Raw genomic sequence first — 6,970 nt, 5'->3', positions numbered from 1 at the left:
GATTTATTCCGCTTAACTGAATTAAGAGTTTTCGGATTAAACCTTATTTTCATTCCCAAAAAAAAGTTAAAGAATATAGGGTTTAGGGTTTTAAAGTGGAAGATGAAGAGGACGCGATTAAATGAAATTTATATATATATATATATATATATATTGGGCATTCGGGTTAGGTATGGGTAGAATTCTACTAAACCTGTCTTTATATTTGAACCCAAAAATCTTCATACTGATTATTCGATTGTTTAATCAAGTCCAAAAAAAAATCTCTTCATACTCTCCTTCATTCGGGTCATATATCAGATCGCTTATAGGGTTCAAAAGAAATTATCATTCCTAGTAGAGGGTCTCCTTAGAAAGCAAGGAATTGCAATATTGGGACTTTTGGAAACCAAACTCAAGCATGAAGCGTATGACAAACTGTTGAAGCTTAGGTTTCATCATTTTAGAACTGAGCATGACGCATTGCGTATGCAAAGAAGTAGAATGATGATAGTTTGGGATCTAAGCAAGGTCAATTTGACCATTTTGTAGTAGGAGCAACTCATTCATTGCAAAATCAGTCGTAAAGTTACACATATTTGCATTACTATCACCTTTATATATGGCCAACTTACTATTGTTGGTGGGAGCCTCTAAGCATGACACAAACATAACAGGATACTACATGCACTAGGAGGAAGGTTTGTACCAAAAAGAGCATCTCCTATGAGGAGAAAGGTTTGTATCAAAAAGAGCATCTCCTATGGTATAATGCACCCTACAGGAACTACCCATTTGTGGTTTGATAGGGTTCCAAATAAAGGAGAGTTAAAAATCAATTAGTTATTGTAGACCCTATTCAGTCAGCAAAGGGGATATCTGAATGATGTTGAGGCTGAGGAGTTTTCTAGGCTACGAGTCTGATTTGAATGTCAATGAAAAAGGAAAGGATGAGTCAGTGGTTACTGAAAAAATAAGACTACCTCCTCACAGAATCGAATTGAAGTGTTTGATGAGTTAAAGAACAAAATTTTGGAGGTAACCCTAAATTAACATAACCACTGATATGATTTAGGCATGCTTTGTTTTAAATATAATAATATATTTGTTTAATATGCAGCAAGCTTATACACACTTTAGTAAAAACATTGTAACAACAAGGGTGGAATGTGTCACACCGCAACCCCACACAATCAGTTCCACGATTATATATGAGGAGGTAAATCAGGAAGTTACAGTTGGCCACTATGGAGAGAACATTTTTCTCAGCTTTACCAAGATTCTGTTGGTTGGTCCTAGGAAGATCGTACCGGTTTCACTGTACAAAAATTTTGTACAAGTGTCGAACCTTTCCTAAACAACCTATTGTGTTCTTTAGAAATTAAATTAGGAATCGCAAACGGAACTTAACATCATTGATTCCAAATTTAACTTATCTATTATTAATGGTTTAGATTTGGATCGCAAACGACGCTTAACATTATTGATCCAAATCCACCTATGTTATAAATTCAATTAAATATTAATTTCCAAAATTGACTTCTAGGTTAAACATGGCGAGTCACTAGGCCTTCTTGGATATAGGAGCAAACACCACTTCCTAGACAAAGCCTTTTAAAGAAATTTAATATTTAATTTCCTTATATAACTCTAACTTTAACCAAAATGAACAATCGAATCACAAATTCGAAAAACAAAAAAAAAACAAACTCGAATAACAAATTCGAAACTCTAGAATCATATGCCTCTTGTGTTTGGAATTCATATAAAGAAAAACTAGTATGGTGCGGAAAATAATTACTAGTTATACCTTCCTTTGTAAGCAAATAACCTCTTAATCTTCTACCGTATTCCTCTTCTAATCTCAGACGTTGTGTGGGCAATGATCTTCTGAGACGAGAACCACCAAGCTCCTTCTTCTCCAAGCTAGATTCGGCCACCACCAATTCTCCAAGAGAAGTAGAGGTCCGGCCACCACCACCAAGCTCCAAGGGATGCAAGAGCAAAGCCTCCTTTCTCTCCTTCTTCTCCTAGCTAGAACCGGCCACCAACAAGTACTCCAAGGGAAGGATAATCCGACCACTAAAGAAGAAGAGAAAAGGAAGGAATAGGGTCGGCCAGACACCAAAGAAAAAAGGAGGAACTATAGAATAGATGTTCTAAGGTGAAGGCACCTCTACCCCCTCTTTTATATTCCTTGGTCTTGGCAAATAAGGAAATTTAATTGTTATTAAAATTCCCTTATATTCCTTGCCTTTGGTTATTAAGGAAAAATTAATTAAATTTTCCATTTAACCATGCTATGGCCGGCCACATCCCCATGCTCCAAATAAGGAAAGTGTTAAACACAAAATTAAAACTTTCTTATTTGTTTCCGGAAATTTTAAAATTAACATTTCTCTAATAATTTATCCCTTCATGGTTAGTTATAAAAGAAAATTTTATAAATTAAAATCTTTCTTTTAAATATGTGGTTGATTTCCAAAAAGGAAAGTTATCTCTAAAATTAAAATCTCCTTTCAATCTACAAATAAGGAAAGATATATAATCTTTCCCTTAATCTTTTGTAGAAGACTATAAAAGGAAATATTTAATTTTAAAACTATCTTTTTAAATCATGAACATGGTTAAAAAAAGAAAGTTTTATCAAAATTAAAATCTTCCTCTCAATCTACAAATAAGGAAAGATATCAAATCTTTTCTTAATCTTTTGTAGAAGGAAAGATTTAAATTTTAAACCATGGAATCCACATAAGAAAATTTTTAAAATAAAAATCCTTTTTGTAAAATACCGAGAATAGGCGAATATTAATAAGGGAATTTTCCGGAATTTTTGGAAATTTTTCGGGAATTTTTCGGAGCTCGTATGGACGAGTTAACGGGGACAAGAACGGGGTCCGGAAAAAGCCTGTTTAGGCTACCCGATTTAAGCGAGGAAAAGATTATATTTATATATCCTTTTCCTTTTTATTTCTTTATTTCTTTTCCTTTGCTTTTGTCGCCGAACCCGAGCAAACCCCGCACCCTTTCCTTCTTCTTCCCGACGCCGCCGCGCACCTTCTCCTTCGGTGCCCTAACCGCCGGCCGAGCGGTTTTCTCCTCCTCTTCTCTTCTCGTTCTTCCTCCCAGAGCCAAATTTCCTCTCCTCCTCATCCACGCCGAGCCGTGCGCAGATCACCGGCCACAGGAAGCTAGCACCGACCGCGATTTCCTCTGCCCGACACCGAGCCCTAGCCTCTCCACCGCCTCCTTTTGATCTCCACTGCTCTCCTCTTCTGCCCTTCTTTTGGGTTGTCGCGGAGATCCCAAATCACGCTGAGCAGCATCGCGCCATCTCCTCCCTGCGCCGATTGACATCTGGGTAGCATTTCACCTCACCGGAGCAGTGGTGTTGCCGTGCTTGTTGTGCCCTAGCCGGAGTCGCCCGTGCCCTAGTCTTGTGTACACACTGCCTTCCACTCGATCGCTGTGGAAACAACTGCTGCCGTGGGCTGCCGTCACCAGAAGGGAGGAGTTGCTGAAGGAAATTGGGGATCTGTTACTGACCTCATCCCTCTGTCCTTGCTCATACTCACGGAGCTAAGCTTCCCTCACGCACCTTGCGGCCGGGTTTGAGGTGATCACCAGCCTTGACTACTGATTTAGGTAAGTGGATGTGGAATGGTTGGTTTGTGTACCTGGTTGAGTGTGGGATTGCTAATTTAGAGTATATGGTTTGGTGGACAGCAACTTCACCAGTTTCAGCTACTGTTGCTTGCTGTCATCGTCGGAGAAGAAGGTCAGGTAAGGATCCTTTTAACTACAACAGTAATGTAGATGTAGATTTTGGTATATTACTATAAGGATTCCTAATTAGTGGAATTATGTTTATGTTGATTAGGGTTCTCCCTAAGTAGGTTGGGCATTTTCTTTAGTTATTTAATTTATTTGAATTTAGCTAAATAAAACTATACATGTACGATTATTACAGGATTCAGATTCAGAACGAGCACATCGACGTAGAGGTTGATTAGCTCGATCTACATTGGAGGCGGGTACCTCTTGACTTATCTTTTATGATATCGTCATTTGGATATGCATAGTACTTTATAGCTGCAAGCAATGAAAATGTTTGTCTTTGGTATGTCACTGTTTGATATCCATAGCATGTTAGGTTTGTCTCTTGTTATGTATCCGTGCTGATATCTCGTGATTTGTTACCATGAGTATCTTATTTGCCATGAGTACTTTATTACCATGAGTACTTTATTACCATGAGTATCTTAGGTTCTAGAGTGACATACCATGCTTTACTGAGGTTAGGACTAGGTTCTGGATTTTTGTTTCTGGCATGTGTATCTAAATTATCTGATACTTAGGTTTTTATGCCATACCTGGCTTGTGTACTTCTATTTGTATATCATATATGATTCGTGTACCCAGACTTTAATTCTTTGATCTGTGCATATTGTTGGTACATATGCTATGGAAAGGGGGATATGTTTAGGATCTAGGTTGTTATATCATAAAGGACCTGTATACCCTAGATCTGTGGATTGACCTACTGATACTGTGGTACTCATATTATGTATATATGGATTTTTCTATGCTGATCAGGATATTCCATACTTATTATGTTCAGGACATAGGTTTTTGATATTCTATCTGACCTGTGTACTATAGATTTTGGTATGTGACCATCGCTTTTACAGTACCCATTTTGTATATATGGATATGGTTATGTTGATCAGTTTTTGTTATGCATAGTGACATGCATCATGATTGCATGCTGTGCGATTGTCGGCTCCACTATGGTTGAGCCCATCGCCAGTTACATGTACTGCACACACCCCCACTCATGATTTAGTGGTATATCGGCGGGTGGGGGTTCTGCTGTTTAGCTCCGTTGGTCATATGACTCAGCGTGGTAGCCAGCTCTGTTTGGCTCGCTGGCATTTAGTGTAGCAGAGTAGTAGCCGGCAGACGGCTGTTTGGCTCCGTTGGTCGGGTGACTCAGTGGTAGCCGGCAGAGATACCTCCCGTCATCGTGTCTGGGAGATGAGAGCATTGAGCTCCCCATTTATGATTTGGAGTCACAGGACAGGAGTCGACAACATCCCGTCCACTCGGTCACTCATCAGAGCGGATTGACAGAGTGCACGTTGTCACTACCTACTCGGTCTCACCTTTGTGTGTGAGAGGATCGATCGGGGGTGACCAGACGCATCATTAGCATCATATGCATTGATAGTTTTAAGTATAGATATTTTCATGTGAACAACTTTAGTTAAGTATAGTTAGTAGTCCATGCATACTTTTGACCTGCATACAGGATTATTGACACTTTCGGTTTGACGACCCTTTTGTCTGGATAGGAGTTCCTGGTGAGTACAGCTTCCTCAGTTACCTTTCAGTTTTGCATATTCCCTATATATAATTAGGAAGTTGTATTCCATGTTTGTTGCTGTTAGATATATCTTACTACTCATGTCCATTGGTATTCGCTGAGTTGTTGAACTCACCCCCGTTGACACTATCTTTTTCAGGTAGCAGGTTGTTTATGGAGTCGCTTGGAGTATCCTGACTGCCGGTCCCCACATCACATTAGAAGACCAGTCTTCGCATTTTGTTTATGTTTATCGTGGTGTATGGTATGTGTGTAGTTGACTTTGTGTTCCGGTTTTGTTTCCCGGAGTATTGTGATGTTGTGTGGTGTAAGCCTAGCCGGCTAGCAGTCATGTATTTTGGATTTCTATCGTTCTTCTGCTGTGTTTTATATTTTGTTCCAGCCGAGTGGGCTGATGATATATATATAACTGCGTGGTTGTGTGTATATTCCAGCCGCCTGTGGCTGATGTATATTGCGTATGTAGAAAGTTTCAGATTGTCCGCCGTACAGGGAAGGTGCTGCCGAAATTTCTTCGGACAGGGACTCCTCCGGGGCGTGACACTTTTATTTTTCTTAGGGCCGGCCATACCATGCTTGGGCTCCAAGCATTGGCCAGCCCATACTTGGCTCAATCTTTGGGTCTTGGCCGGCCTTAGCTTGGGCTCCAAGCTAGCTTGGCCGGCCACCAAAGAGTGGGTAAGAAGGTGGGTATAGGTGGGTATAATTCTCTATATACAAGAGGCTACGATAGGGACCGAGAGGAGGAATTGGTTTTGGTCTCCCAATGAAATTAAGCTTCCCGTGTTCGCCCCGAACACCCAACTTAATTTTATCAATAACAATTCATACCACTAAAGAATTATTATTGAACTACCGCCCAATCCCAAATTATATTTTGGGCTCCTTCTTATTATGAGTGTATTAATCTCCCTGTGTTTAAGATGTCGAATGTCCACTAATTAATTGAGTTACTGACAACTCATTTTAATTAATATCTTAGTCCAAGAGTAGTAACACTCAAGCTTATCGTCATGTCGGACTAAGTTCACCTGCAGGGTTTAACATGACAATCCTTATGAGCTCCTCTTGGGGACATTATCAACCTAGATTTCTAGGACACAGTTTCCTTCTATAATCAACAACACACACTATAAGTAATATCATTTCCCAACTTATCGGGCATTTTGATTTATCGAGCTAAATCTCACCCTTTGATAAGTCAAAGAAATAAATACTAAATATATGTGCTTGTTATTATATTAGGATTAAGAGCACACACTTCCATAATAACTAAGGTCTTGTTCTTTTATTAAGTCAGTATAAAAAGAACTAACCTTAAATGGTCTTACTCAATACACTCAGAGTGTACTAGTGTAATTTATTAGTCAAGATAAACTAATACCTAATTATACTACGACTATTCCAACAGTTTGTTCCTTTCCATGTTAGTCGTGAGCAACTGTTTATAATTTATAAAGAACTGATAACATGAACTTCTGTGTGTGACACCACACATCATGTTATCTACAATATAAATTAATTGAACAACTACACTTAACAAATAAATGTAGACATTTGACCAATGTGATTATATTATTTCAAAAATAGATGTTTACAAAAAGC

This window comes from Zingiber officinale, chromosome 8B (genome assembly GCF_018446385.1).
Source record: "Zingiber officinale cultivar Zhangliang chromosome 8B, Zo_v1.1, whole genome shotgun sequence".
Taxonomy (NCBI): domain Eukaryota; kingdom Viridiplantae; phylum Streptophyta; class Magnoliopsida; order Zingiberales; family Zingiberaceae; genus Zingiber; species Zingiber officinale.
Note: the sequence above shows the minus strand (reverse complement) of the source record.